General features: G+C 41.9%; 1 long non-coding RNA gene across 7 annotated transcripts; it reads left to right on the forward strand.

Annotated features, from left to right (window-relative positions):
- Window positions 1-109: 109 nt before the first annotated feature.
- LOC104314917 (uncharacterized) lies at window positions 110-12,123 on the forward strand. Of its 7 annotated transcripts, none has more exons than XR_011324349.1 (3): window positions 110-931; window positions 1,920-2,063; window positions 3,259-6,182. It is a non-coding gene; the product is annotated as an uncharacterized lncRNA (long non-coding RNA). The 7 variants fall into 7 exon arrangements; XR_011324350.1 differs by having other exon boundaries at window positions 1,925-2,063; XR_011324346.1 differs by lacking the exon at window positions 110-931 and adding an exon at window positions 11,614-12,123 and having other exon boundaries at window positions 1,931-2,063; window positions 3,259-5,970.
- Window positions 12,124-14,619: the final 2,496 nt, after the last annotated feature.

Here is a 14,619-nt window from a genome sequence, read left to right on the forward strand (position 1 = left end):
GCAGCCGGCGGGTTCCGCACTGGTGCGGGAAAGATGGAAGCGACGGCAAAAACGCGGGTGGGCAGCCCGGGGCGGGGAGGGGGGGGTGATGCGGGGGAGCAGAGCGGCGGAGCGGCGCGGCAGCGGCCCCGCCGAGCGCCCTGCGTACCGGCTGCCCTCTGCCAAGCAGAGGAACGCCAAACGAGTGACCGGCCTTGCAAACCAGCCAAAACGGAGCGAAGGAGGCGGGGGGCGGCTTCGATACGCACGAGCTCTTGGGAACGTCTACCTTCAGACGAGGTCCCGCACAGAGCGGTAATGTCACGGGTCCTGATAACGTTTTGCCAGCCTTTTGACTTCTCCAGCTCTTTAATAGGCATCCACCAACAGACCGTATTCCTCAGGTGTTACAGAAAGCGCGAGCCGCGGCACACCCAAAAGTAGGAGCGGGTGGGCCACGGGCCTGGATGCCTACCCCTCTGTTCTGGTTACCAAATTACTGGAGCGTCTTACCCGAAATCACTTGTCACTATCCGGTAAATGACATTAGTCAGAGAGCGAGCTGAATTCCACTTGGAAATGCAAGAAGCAGTCAAATAGTTAAACCATGCCGTGCGCTAAATAACAGCCTTGAAAAGGGTATGGCCACTGCCATTATATACCTTTCAAATGATCCTTTGGTGACTCCCAGAGCCCATTTTTGAGGCTACTTTAAGTGCTCTGATACAACCAAATAGCGTGGAATCAGGACACTCTTATTAGCCGTAATAGAAGATCTACCTGTTCCTTTGCAGGTGCTTCTGCGGCTTGCAGCTGGAGTGCTCCTGTGGGCTCTCAGACTGGTGCACTATGCCTGCTTTGGGTTTTCACAACCCTTGAGCTGTGCTCGTGCAACCTGACGATGTAAAACAGGGCTAGTGTGAGGATCTCATTTTCACAGTTGCCCTTCAAGGTACAAGAGTGTGACTTTATAAATTAAAAAATAGCACGAGTGTATAAACTGGATAAATCTAATAAAAAAATTCTTTGCACCATCCCATTGCAGGTGGGTGTCTACCCAAAGATAGATACTGCTTGCTGTAATTATGTGAAATTGATACATCCCTCTGAAGGAAGAACAACTTGTAATCGTAAGTAGATTTATTATATGCATGTTTGATAACTGTACTAGATATAGTGCAAGCACTTGCCTTACAATGAAAGTTTAGTTAAAACACATCCATAGAGCCACAAAACATATTATGGAGGTCTAAGCAGAACATGTGCTGCATCACTGAATGAACTGGGTACATTGAAGGAGCTCTCACAAAGCTAGGGCTTCGATTCCGTGGAGGGAGAATGCATGGTGACGGTGACAATAAATCATTTGCAATGGAGAACCAGCAGCAAAATCTTAAGTATATTCCTGTGTATTATTTTTGTCGTACCACTTTATTCTGTGGTCTGAAAGTGAACCCAACTGAATCCAACTGAAAGGACTCTGTTGGAGACTCTGGAGAAACAGAAGTGGGCTGTCACAAGTTAAAGATCCTTTAAGCACAGCTGCTGCCAGCTCCTTGCAAATGATGTTTTTATTAAGTACCAGCTTTGGACTTTTTCAGTATTACAGAAGAAACAGCAAGCAGGCCACATTAGTACAAAATGAGTAATATGCGATGTCAGTTCATGAAAAATTGCCCTCAAGCTATAAAGGTGTCTTTTCTGCATGCTTTATTTAATAGAAAGCAAAATAAAAGCAAACGTGAATCTTGGGCGTTGGCATAGATTGTATCACAGTGCCGAAATAGTATGCAAAGCTAAGCAGCTTGCTTGGAGCCTGGGGTGAAAAAAAAAGGCAAGGACACTTTCTGTCCAGGCCAGATAAAAGAACACTGGCTATATATTTCATTTGTGTTCCTTGCTTAATTTCTTTTCTCCTTTCCTTATCTTCACACCTTGAGCTCAGGCAGACCAGCACTTCATTTCAGATGAGAAGGCAGCCATCCAAAAATCGGCCTAATGAAAATGCTGTATCTCACTGCGCTATTCCCACAGCATGCGACTGACGAATGAGGGGTATGGCATCAGCAGCTTTCTGAAACAAAGTATGAGCAATACTTTTGCAATATTGTTATTTTCATTTGATTAGACACCCTGAAATACCTGGAAACACAGGCTTGTTTGTTAGTTGCCCTTTATAGTTTTTTGTATAGTAAAGTTTTGAAGAAAATGTTTTCAGTTACTGTTGCATCTTTCTAATCCTGGAGTTTATTTGGGACACAGTAACGTCTCCATATGGTATACGTAGAGGGATATGGGCCCACAGGTAATGCTTTGGTCTCCACTTGTAAATATGAACTTTTGGCCAAGCACAGAAAAATCCAAATGCTTTTCAAGTTGCTGTATTCCTGTTAGTATACATTCATTTACCTTATAAAACTTACATGCCTAGTCTATATGTATGGATTCCCATTATTGCAATATTACAGCTTATATGCAAACAAGGTAGATATAATTTCCAGGAAATTTGAAGTAGCTGAAGTAGTATATTCAAGAACAACCCACGGTGGTACTGTACTGAAGGGTAACAAAGAGTATAGAGAGCTTTTTATGACACATATAATTTTACATTTTCTTAGTTGCCTATTTTTATATTAGACAGTCTCATTATTCCTATTCTTGCGTTAGAATTTTTGTCAATCATAATATTTAGAAAAACATTTATTTTATTATCAGAATTTATTCTAAGATATTTTCATGCTCTTTTAAAAATGATAGGAAAATGGAAGGATCTGGCCATATTTTCAGATAATGGACTATTAACATTTTGATGAAGTTCTTTCTAATGTATCTGCATAACATTTTATATTATTTTGTATTAGAATAATTATGAAGATAGAAACTTTATAGTGCCACCTACTGCTGAAAATACAATTTTAAAAACCTTGCTAGTTTGGGTACCTTCAAATAAAAGGGCAATGGAGGAAAATATCTGTTGGAATAAAATCTTTCAAACCTCTGAAAAAAGCTGGAGACAAGTCTTGACTTGCCGAGTGAATTTCAGTCACACTGAATTTCTGAACTTTGAACCAGTGACTATTTTGTCTGACACTGTAATGAGAAGTGACTCTGAGGATCTGGGATTTTGACTAGAAGGTTTTTTTGATGTTAGATTTTTAATAAGAACTTTCATTTTAAAATTAGCCCCTGTGATGTCACTAGAAAAACACTGATGAAAGGATTCAGTGAAACAAAATTTATTTTTCACTCAGTGATAAGGAGACATCTTCTATTTTACAGAGAGCTCTGCACAAGATGTAAACCAAGGACCCTGGAATCAGCATCACATGTGGCACAAGCTCTGTTCCCTTCTTACATCGCAAGTCATAAGATGGACCATGGATCCTTGCTTGGTTGTTGGCATGAGATGATATGTTCTCAGCCATGATGGTTGGAATTCATCTTCCCTAACCCTTACCATCTAAAAGTTAGATGAGGTTAATGTACAGTCTAAAGTACAGTAGCTGGTTCTTTCTTCACTTCATGAGAAGACCCTGTCTCTAGTACTAGTGAAAGAGTAACCATATGCCTACAACATTTTTCCTCTGTCCCAGATGTTAAGTATTGGTTATGATCTCATTCCCAGGAACCATGGAAGTACAAGAAGTGGTAGGACTTTGTACATGAGTATGAACAAGTAGAATACAGACCCTTATTCTTCCTGAGGAAAGTTCAACTTTAAATTTGGCTCCGAGGCATCAGGAATGGTTTATCTGCTGCTGGTACTTGTCTCATCCTGTAGAATAAACTGACGTTGAAATGCTTTGAGCACGTGATTGTCAGCATATCTCTCCTGTTATGGCTCGATGACTTAACCTTAGAAATTAATTTCCTTTCAAGTTGAAAGATTCTTGAGAACGATGCGTTTAAAACAGAGAAAAGAGCTTGTAAGGATGATTTAGCCACTTTGGCAGTATTTTAGAAGCCTTTGGAGGCACTTTGCACAACCCCCCTTTTCATTCACAGAGGAGAAAGACTGCTGTCGTGACAGTATCACTCTGCGGTCCTTCATTTTGCAACAGCAGTGTGATCTACTCAACAGATAACAATTTTCAGAAGAGCTTTTTGTAATTTTCAGATGCTTATGTACAGGTAATTCTGGGTGCACATTTTACCAACCCTACACATTAAGAATTCACCTCCTATTAAGTTAGCTTGATAAAAACTAGATAAAGTACCTTTCTTAGTTGTTGAGCTTATTGTGTCTTTCACACAGTGAAAATTCATGCTGACTTTTTGGTCAATTAAATAATTTTTTTTTTTTATTTACTGAACTGGTTTTGGCTGGGATAGAGTTAATTTTCTTCATAGCAGCTTGTATGGTGCTATGTTTTGGGTTTGTGATGAAAACTGTTGATAACGCAGGGATATGTTAGCTATTGCTGAGCAGCGCTTGCACAGTGTCAAAGCCTTCGTTTCTCAGGCTGCCCTGCCAGTGAGTGGGCTGGGGGTGCACAAGGAGCTGGGAGGGGGGCACAGCCAAGACAGCTGACCCCAACTGACCAAAGGAATATTCCATACCATGTGATGTTGTGCTCAGCAAAAAAAAGCTGGGGGAAGAAGGAGGAAGGGGGGGACTTTCAGAGTTATGGTGTTTCTTTTCCCAAGTCACCATTACGTTTAATGGAGCCCTGCTTCCCTGGAGATGGCTGAAAACGTGTCTGCCGATGGGAAGTAGTGCATGAATTCCTCATTTTGCTTTGCTTGCATGTGCAACTTTTGCTTTACCTCCTGAACTGTCTTTATCTCAACCCACAAGTTTTCTCACTTTTTGCCTTCCGATTATCTCCCCTATCCCACTGGGGGGAAGTGAGCACGTGGCTGTGTGGGGCTGAACTGCCCACTGGGGTTAAACCACAACAGTCCTTTTCGGTGCCCAGCGTTGGGCTCAAAGGGTTCGAGGTAACGACAGATTTGATTGGAGTTTGCTAGACTGAATGTATAGCTGTTAATAGCTGCTTAGCTATTAATTGGCAGGGTCCTGTGCTTGCCATGGGGCTTGCTTGCCTTGCTGTACATTAAAGTCTGGTGCTTGTTAGTGGCTGCTTTTTGCTCCTGCTTGTTTGCTGTAGGGCTTATCATCTCACCCGGCTGTGCCTGGGAGCATTTTGATAACAGCAATGGCCATGTGCCTGGGCTGGCCAAAGGCCAGGGCATCACTGCTGTCCCTGTGCTGCTGTGCTGGACAGGCTGGAGCTCCACTGTCAACTTGAGTCAAAGGGGTTGTGACCTGTGGATAAGTCCATGCCGGAGCAGGTACACCTCAAAGCATCTCTGGCCCCACGCTGGAGCAGGTGGGGCTGTGGTCTGTGGATAGGTCCACACTGGAGCAGAGGTAAGGGGGGGAGTACACTGCAGTGTCCAAATGGACCAGAGGCAGAGACTGTAACGGATATACCTTTAAATTGTTGTTACCTATGGTTCGAGTTGCAGGAACCACCACCAGTGGAGGATAAGCCTTACAAGAAGCAGTGCAAGTGCAGCAGTGACCCAACCTGAGCTGGCTTTGGTGCCCAATAACTCCACACAACACACCACCTCTCCTGTCCTGAGTGACCACCATAACAGGTAGAATCCAGGTCATGAACTAATGAAGTCAATGGACATTTCATGGACATTTTATGGACATTTTACAGGCATGGTCCATAGACTAAGGGAATGATATCTGTGTATATATCAAAGGATGGGAAGGGGGAAAGCAGCTAATGAGGATCTATTGGATAGTGTGGAACCTGAGCATGATGTAAATGGTATGGAATAAGGTGTGGAGATTGTACTGGTTTTGGCTGGGATAGAGTTAATTTTCTTCATAGTGGCTTGTATGGTCCTATGTTTTGGATTTGTGATTAAAACAGTGTTGATAAAATGCTGATGTTCTGCTTCCCAGTGTGATACAGGGGACACCCGCACCTTGATGGAGGAGGAAGGATGAGCACTCTCACTGTTGGCTGGGTAATTATTTTGCTCATAGGTCCACGAGTTACAAGTTATGAATTAATGAATTGCAAGTTATGAATTAGAGAACTTGTGAGTTAGAAACCTCATGACAAGTGATGAATTAGTGAATTCACGTGCTAGACTAGCCTGTACAAATGTGACTGAGCCCTTGTTTGTCATGTTTGTTTGCTTTCCTAATGAGCTCATAAAATAAAGTTTAATTTACAGAGTATGTTGTTCTGTAATTTTGAGAGATCCAAACAGACCGTGACACAGAGTGAGTAGTCTGTGGCCCTTCCCCCTATTACCTGTCCAAATACTTTAAAACTGCTTCTTTCCAAAAGAGCAAAGAGGCAGTGACTAGGGACACTCCTCTGAAAGGAACAGGGGAAATCCTTCACAACACTCAAGTTCTATGTTGGTTGTCTACCCCAAATTCCTGTCGTGCTGTAAGGGCCTTGCCAAAGACCTCTGGTGCCTGCTCTTCTTCCCAGGGCAATTATAGTCTACCTGATCCTTCCCTCTTGTTTCACTCACTATGGACTATGGACTTTTAGTGTTAATGTGTGTCAGCCTAAATAATTAAAAGAAATGCACACTGTATCCCAGAAAACTAGGAAGGTTGAAAATGCGCTTCTTCCTTCTCAAAGAAAGGCACAAACTCAAATCACAGTCAGCAGGAAAATGAATAAGCTATTTGGTGATACCATGTACAAAAAAATAGCATCATAAAAATGAAATTAAAGTAATATTCAAAGCACACAGTCATTGTTGATTTAGTTTCCAATTATACAGAGGTAATTGTATTAACGAACTGCCTCATTCAGTTTGGTGGGAAAACAATTGAAAGTTTTAATGTCCTGGCATCTGCAGATAATAAATGATACGATCTGTACTCCTAACTCAACTAGAATCCTAATTCTTGTTTTACCCAGGGCATACTACAATATCAGTATGTCTGATGAAAGATTCTTCTGTGACCTTCTGGAGCCAAGACAATTCTGGAGTAATTCTAGAATAGAGTAACTGTTTTAGAATTAAATATTGAAATAAGCTAGAATAGATGAAGGAACTTATTCCAGAATTAATGACCCCATATATATAGCGATTTAAAATCCAAGTTGAATTCCATGAATACAGATGTTTGCAGCCTGCATTGCACTGAACATACTGGGAATAGTTTTAAAAGATGTAGTTTTGTGACTTCAACTGCTGAAGCCACACTAACTATAAATAAGCATATTACAAAGAGTCTTAAGTGCATCATGTGCTTTAAAGTCAGAACTCCATGTCTGGCATTTTGTTGAACTCCCCACCATCCTCTAAGTGTTAGAATACATTTATGCCGTAGGTGAGCTGACCCAGCTCCTGCCTGCCTGTCCTTTGCTTTAAATTCTCATGTGTTCCCAGGAGCTGAGAGAGCCTAGACACTTCTCAAACGCACACTATAATTGTTCATGGATTTTTTGTTGCCCCTTCCACCCCCAAAAATATCCAGAAAGTGTGAAAGCGAGAATAACACTGAGGTCTCTTTGACTTTCATCTTCTGATGCAGGAGATAACACAAACATTGGGTAGAGTATCTGTTCTATCAAAGTATTTTAGTATACTATCAGTATCTATACAAATAGAATTAATAAATAGTGTTTAATCTATGACATATTCATAATCTCTTCTAGGACATACCTTTCTTATCCTCTAACTCATCATTCTGTACGTCCTCTGCTATAACAAGAGCATTTGCTAAATAGGGGAAACCCCAAGTTATTTCCTGTTCTGACTTTCAAAGAGAAAGGGAGAAGCTGGCTGCTTTATTGCCACTTTTTTTCTTGCCTTTTCTTTTTTTTTTGAGATTTTCCTCCTGATAGTCATATGACATGGGAATATAATATGTTGTTTACTTCTTCAGCCTCTTGTCATGCCCCATATATTCTGCTAACCCAGCAAGCAGTCCTTACTTACCATGTTTAAAATATAAGCAACCTGCTGACTCTATACACGCTGTTCTGCAAGAGCTGCTCTTGGAGCAGCCGCACGCACAGGATGTTCTGCTTCTTGTCCGCAGGGCTGTTATGCAGGCAGCCTGTTAGCTATCAGCAGCTGTCAGTGCTGAGCCTGTCCTGATGTATCTGGTGGGGTCCTAACTTCCAAATGTGCTCAGGGTGGTGAAGACGGGCATGGGCAGGAGGGCAGACACCAGTGCTGCATAGGAATGGTTGTGCAGCCTCACTGCTACCTAGGCAGCAGAGGTAATACCTTGAAGAAATTGCATAGACCGGCTTCCAGCGTCGACACGTTCTCTGTGCCTCAGTATGAATGCAACAGTCAGAAATGCAAAAACCCTGGACTCATGATGTTTCTGTTGGTATTTTGCCTGGTTCTTCCTTTTTTTCTTTCTAGCTTAACTTGCATCTCTTTCTCCTCTCCTAAATATGTCATTATGTACATGGTGTTGCCACCATTAGCCTCACTCCTAATCTCATCTCCGTTAGTGTGCTACAGGGAGAGGGTAACACATAGGCCTGAGGAGGAATGAAGGCTGTATTTGAACAGGAAGCAGTATCAAGCAATCAGTGTGATCCTCAGCACTATACTGGACTGTGTGCCCAGTTTTTATTTAAATACATGGTAGAAACAGGGAGGTTTGTCTCTGGAAGTGAGTTTCTGAGGAAACAAAAACTAAGCTTGATTCTCAGAATGTAAGTGCAACCCTCATTTTTATGCACTCTTTTGGGATCTGCTGCTAGAGTAATTCGGCAGCTGCTCAGCAGCAGCAGCAGCTAACAAAGCAGTGTTGGGATCGCTGGCAGCCCATCACGTGCTGACCCTTTTTTTCTACTTTGTATTTCTAAGTACTCTGTTCCAGAAGAAGTCATCCATTATGGGTTCCCCTTAATCACCCTTAAAGGTTTGGACAAGTTAAACATATACACGTATTTCCAAATAAATCTGGCCTCCAGCCTTTGATTGTTTTTCTGGCTTTTTTCAGAACTCTTTCTCATTTACCTTTTGTCTTTTTGATAGTGCTGTGGATAGAACTGAATATTTTAGGCCAAAATCATAAAGAAAATGACTTAACCTGATGCTGTTACAGCTCTTCATGTGAGGTCCAAAATGACATTGCTCTTTTGCCTTGCCATATCCTGTGCAAACTCGCATCTAGTTGCCAGGGCAGAAGAAGGAGAGTTTCCCATCATTCTCTTTTCTAGTTCATGCTTTTCAGGCTATTTCTTCCACTGAAAAATTACTTGGATTATTTGTACAGTATTTATCAATTCGCCTTATTCTAGATCAAAACTATTATTTTTTGAGCACATTATTTCTTGACACCCCGTCTATAATTCTCTCTTCATTGGTATTTGCAGCTTTTTGTGATGTACAGTTGTAAATGTCAGCAGCGTGCTGAAGTTTACTACATTTTCCTGATGAAAATATTAAAAAAAAAATCAGCCCTCACACCGGTATCTATCCAACCCCAAACATCTCCTCACAGTTCAATATATGGTATGTTTGTCCTTACAACACTGTATTGAGGTTCCCAGTATATATTGGGGTTTCCAGTGTACTGTAAGCCATGTTTGAGAGGGAGAAGCCTACGTGGGAGCTGGAGCAGCAGTTTGGTAGCTGGCAGAAGGAGGCAGCTGGGCTGTAAGCAGCCTGAGAGCTTCCCAGGGAAATAGCTTGCTGCTGGCAGGGTGTCAGTAGTAGCAGCAGGAGGACATAAGGAAGCAGGAGACACGACAAAACTGCATATGTGACTGGCAGAAGACTGGTGTCAAATGGTCCCAACAAGGCCCACCCCGTACAATCATAACCCTGATTTGAGTTTCAGCTGCAGGGCTGATAACGTTGCCACTGTTAAGAGTTAATTGTGCTTAAGGGAGTTGCCCTATTTGTTCCGAGAAAGCCATAAAGCAGTCGCATTACTTCTGCAGACCCTGCGTGTTAAAGGAGGACAGCCTGGTAAGGAGAGCCTGCAGAGCCTCCTGCCTCCAACACCTCCAGCACTAGGCACTGAGCTGGGGGAGCCCCGGCTGGGAGGGGACGTCCTCGCCCGCCGTCAGGGGACGGGTGCTCCGCAGCAAACTCACACCTTTCCTAGCAAAGGCAGCTTGAACTCATTTTTTCAATGAGTACAGAGTATGATTCGAAACCTTTAACAAAATCTACATTACATCTGCTGCCTTCTCTTCAGCCATTCCTTTTATAAATCTGTCCAAACAGATCACTCAGGTTTGCACAGCCAGATTTGTTTTTGTAAGACCATAGTGGTTGTTGCTTGTGGCCCTTGAACCTTCCAGATGTTGAGCGATCGCTGTGCAATGTTTCTAGTATTGCTCACTAGGAACAGAAATTATGCTTAAGAGAGACTGATGCTGAGTACCACCCTTTTTTCTTCTGAAAATTGGCGAGTTGTTTGGTTAATAGATGTTCCTCAGTTTCCCACATATATTGTGATGATAATTTATGCTGTAATTACAATAAGTATATCACACGCATTCCAGAAACTATAGCAGAATGCAGCTAGTATCCCTTGACCCCTCCAGTGAACGTAAATGATTTTCCTGCATTCACTTACAGTTTCTTAATTGATGAGGAATTTGATTTTCAATCAAGCTATCTGTTTGCAAGGTCAAAAAGGCTGGTTTTATTAGCGTGTGGTGTGTGTTACATTAGCTTGCAGACTGTTTGCAAGTGCAACAAGAGAGCTGGAAGTATGCTGCTTGATGAAAACAAGTCCGCTGAACATGTATGTTTTGATTAGGTGAGCTGACAATACCAAGCAGAAAAAGCAGGCCTGGAGTAGCCCACGTGCTATAACTTGTGGTGTTCAGGAGCCCTGCAGGTTTTTTTAGGTTATTATGCAAACTTGAAAAGAATCAGAACTTTTCAGAATATGAGATATTTACTGCAGTTCATGCACGCAGTTTTTTCTCTGCTAATACAGACAGTAAGTTGGCTATATTAGTTGGCTAGCTCTTCAACAAACTAAATTCCTGGGACTCTGCCTGACTTCCTTGAAAAATTTGAAGCTGTTTTTAAGGAGGTTCTGTGAGAAAACGCAGCACAGTGAATTTCACTAACTTTGGCCAGCTTATAAGGGAAAGGCTTGCAGTTACCCTCAGGCATGAACTTGATTACATGAAGAGTAAGAAATACAAAATAAATCATATGCTTTAATTCTAAATTACATTATTTGATGTAATAAGAACTTCCATATCAGATCAAATCTAAATTAGTTGTCTGCCAATAGTAATTCCCAGATGTCTCTGAGGAAATTGCCCTATTCTTCAATCTCCTTTCCCTCCTCTGCAAGTATAACAGATAATTACATAACAACCTGACTATAGGGGAAGTTATTTTCTAACCTCAGGCTGGTGGCTGATTTATGCCCTGAACTGTGAACATTTATATCCATTACGAATTTTTATCAGGTCCAATCTAATTCCCCACATAAATGTATGAATATGTATGTATAACCTTTTACTGAATCCTGCTAAGCACCTGTCCTCAATGATACCATTTGCCAGCATGTTTTGCAGGTGTATTACTTTTGCCAATTTTAAATATAATGCCTTTTACTTTCATTATTACAATCAGTGTTTACCTGGGAAATATATCAGTGGTAGCAATAACCCCCAATATCCTTTTCCCCAGTCGCTCCCTGCCCTGAACAGCTCTGAAGCCCCAGCTGGAGCCTCGGTGCCTGTGCTGGACCAGAAGGTAGCAACCTCCGGCCTGCTGACATTTCCTGCTCCATCCCCTCATAGACCAGACCTCACCTTTTACATTATGGGTTGATGAAAGGCAGAGGGATGATGCTTGCAGTAAATGAAAAGGTTACAGTGTCTCTAGGACTATTACCATTCTGCTGTACCATGACTTCCTGAATTTGCAAGTATCATTACAATTTAACGTCAAGAGAAGAGTTTGTTTTGGGGAGAAGAAGTTGTTTTGGACTATGGGAAAGAAATTAATTTTGGTTTGTGTTGGGTCGGGTCAAAGAGGTGCTTTTGTGAAATACTGGGGAGGGAGGGCTTAATCTTGGGGTGGGCTATTACAGCTACATTTTATTGTGTAAGGAGTGTAGATTATCTTTGATTATGGGGAAATTGGTTATACCTGGTAAAAGAAGGTTGGATTAGGAATGATTCTGAATAGAAAAGTGTCCTGGTTTCAGCTGGGATGTAGTTAACTGTCTTCCTAGTAGCTGGTACAGTGCTATGTTTTGGGTTCAGTATGTGAAGAATGTTGATAACACTGATGTTTTCAGTTGTTGCTCAGTAGTGTTTAGACTACAGTCAAGGATTTTTCAGCTTCTCATGCCCAGCCAGGGCACCTGACCCAAACTGGCCAACAGTGTATTCCATACCATGTGACGTCCCATCTAGTTTAGGAACTGGGAAGTGGGGGGGCAGGGATTCGCCGCTCGGGGACTGGCTGGGTGTCCGTCGGCGGGTGGTGAGCAATTGCCCTGCGCATCATTTGAACATTTCAATCCTTTTATTACTACTGTTGTCATTTTATTAGTGTTATCATTATCATTATTAGTTTCTTCTTTTCTGTTCTATTAAACCGTTCTTATCTCGGCCCAGGAGTTTTACTTCTTTTCCTGATTTTCTCCCCCATCCCACTGGATGGGGGGGGAGTGAGTGAGCAGCTGCGTGGTGCTTAGTTGCTGGCTGGGGTTAAACCACGACAAAAAGTAAGAACTATTTTACCTAAAGAAGGAATTTCACTGTATGTCTATGTGGGCTGACTACTGCCATAAAAAAGTGGTCGGGTTTTGACTAGAAGCAAAAGAAGATGGACAGACTGTAGACTTGCAGAAGCAGCAAGAAAATACGATGTTTTCCTTTCTCCTTTCAAACCTGGACATTACTGGTGGTATCTGCATTCATAGAAATTTGAAAGGCAGGCGATTCTCAGGGTTGCCAAAGGGACGAGGCACCCTTGCAAATCAAACCTTGAATAAGCACCTGTAATGAAAAGAAGGCCATGAGACTGACTTCAATAGTCCATATATGAAAAATCTTGAATTTGTGAATCCTCATAATACACTCTCAGTGAGGAAATATTATTGGGCTGAAAAAATTCATTTACAGAGAATGGGGATACATGCAAAGCCAACAGAGACATGTGGAGTGGTTACAATAGACAGAAGAAGTCAAGAGGCAATAACTACATACAGACAACTTGGTGATCAGGGTCAGTATAGGGCATCTGTGGAGTTAGCCACAAAGTTCCGATTTTGGTGTAAATTCTTTAGTCTGAGAATGCTGACACATGGTCTCTTGTTGGTTCACTTAATTATATAATGAACAGCTGTGAAGTTTTTATTTGGATTAAAATTTCCCTGGAACTCAAGGTAATTTAGATCTGAGGTTTTGGCTCTGGTCCCTTCCCAGCTTGTACTCCATATAAATTACTGCCCTAGAACCATGACATGTTCAATTTATCCTCCATTTTAGGTGGCTTAAAAGTGCATGCATAATTCTGTGCATGCCACACTTTCTGTAATCTACTGTGACAAATAGACCAAATGACTGAAACTGCTAGGTAAGACACTTTATTTTAGTCAGGAACCCATACCCAGCCTTAGTTTAAATACCAGGCAAAAATGACATTTGAATTATTTGATTTGAATCAATGCCGAATTCAATCTTACACAAACTCAGAAAGAGAGAGGGGAAAAAAGTCTTGGAATAAACCCAGTGATTTATGCGTGGGAACATAAGGCAATAACAAGCAGCAATCGATTCAACTGTAATGACAGGAGTGGACCACCATGAAAAATTTGGCAACTTTTCATTGGAGCTACTGTGACTGAAGGACTGGGAACAGGGCGATATTTTTACACACGGATAATGACTACAAGAAAAGTAGACTCGGGGACCAGGATTCCCAATTCCACCTTCTATCAAAAATGCTGGTCAAGCTCTGTATGCCATGGTCCACTCACACTGCTGTGAGGTGTGCCATTGCTCAGTACAATAGAGGATGACAAATATTCCCATTCTGGAGAGAAAAATAGAAAACAGTTATATCACACCTGTCTGACAAATATATGTATTTTCATGATCTAATTCCAAAAAACTGTGTTAAATTAAGAGCTGTATCCAGAAATGATGAACCTTGGTGTTCAGTTTTGATCTTCTGGGTCAGACTGACTTGCCCGTTAGTGCCATGAGTTCAGGTGCAGGGAGGCAATGTCACCTGGACATCCCCCAGGGAGAAAGCAGGACTGCCTAGAATTGTCAGTATTACACATCCCACAGGGATAATGTCTTCTAGGATTACTTTATACTCTGAAATATTACTATTTTTCTTAGGGCTTTTTTTACTACATAGTAAGCCTTTCTAATAAGGCCATGTTTGCATAACCAAATGCTAGGAGTTGAGCTCAGAAAGGCAGCCAAGACAGCTTTTTAGCTACACCTACTAATTCCAATATGCAGCTCAACCCAAGAAAAGAGACTGAGGGGTAGTTGCCTAGAAAGTTTGTTACTGTGGTTCCCTTTTCCCACTGGTACCCAGAGAGACTCTAAATGAGCTTTCTCTGAAGTCACGCACAGAAAGGTCTGACTCCTTGTAGCTCTTCAAGCAATTTTGTCCTCAGCCAGAGACCTATCGTCTAATTTGATGCCTCTCAGTGGAAATTTT

Source organism: Haliaeetus albicilla, chromosome 4 (genome assembly GCF_947461875.1).
Source record: "Haliaeetus albicilla chromosome 4, bHalAlb1.1, whole genome shotgun sequence".
Classification (NCBI taxonomy): Eukaryota; Metazoa; Chordata; class Aves; order Accipitriformes; family Accipitridae; genus Haliaeetus; species Haliaeetus albicilla.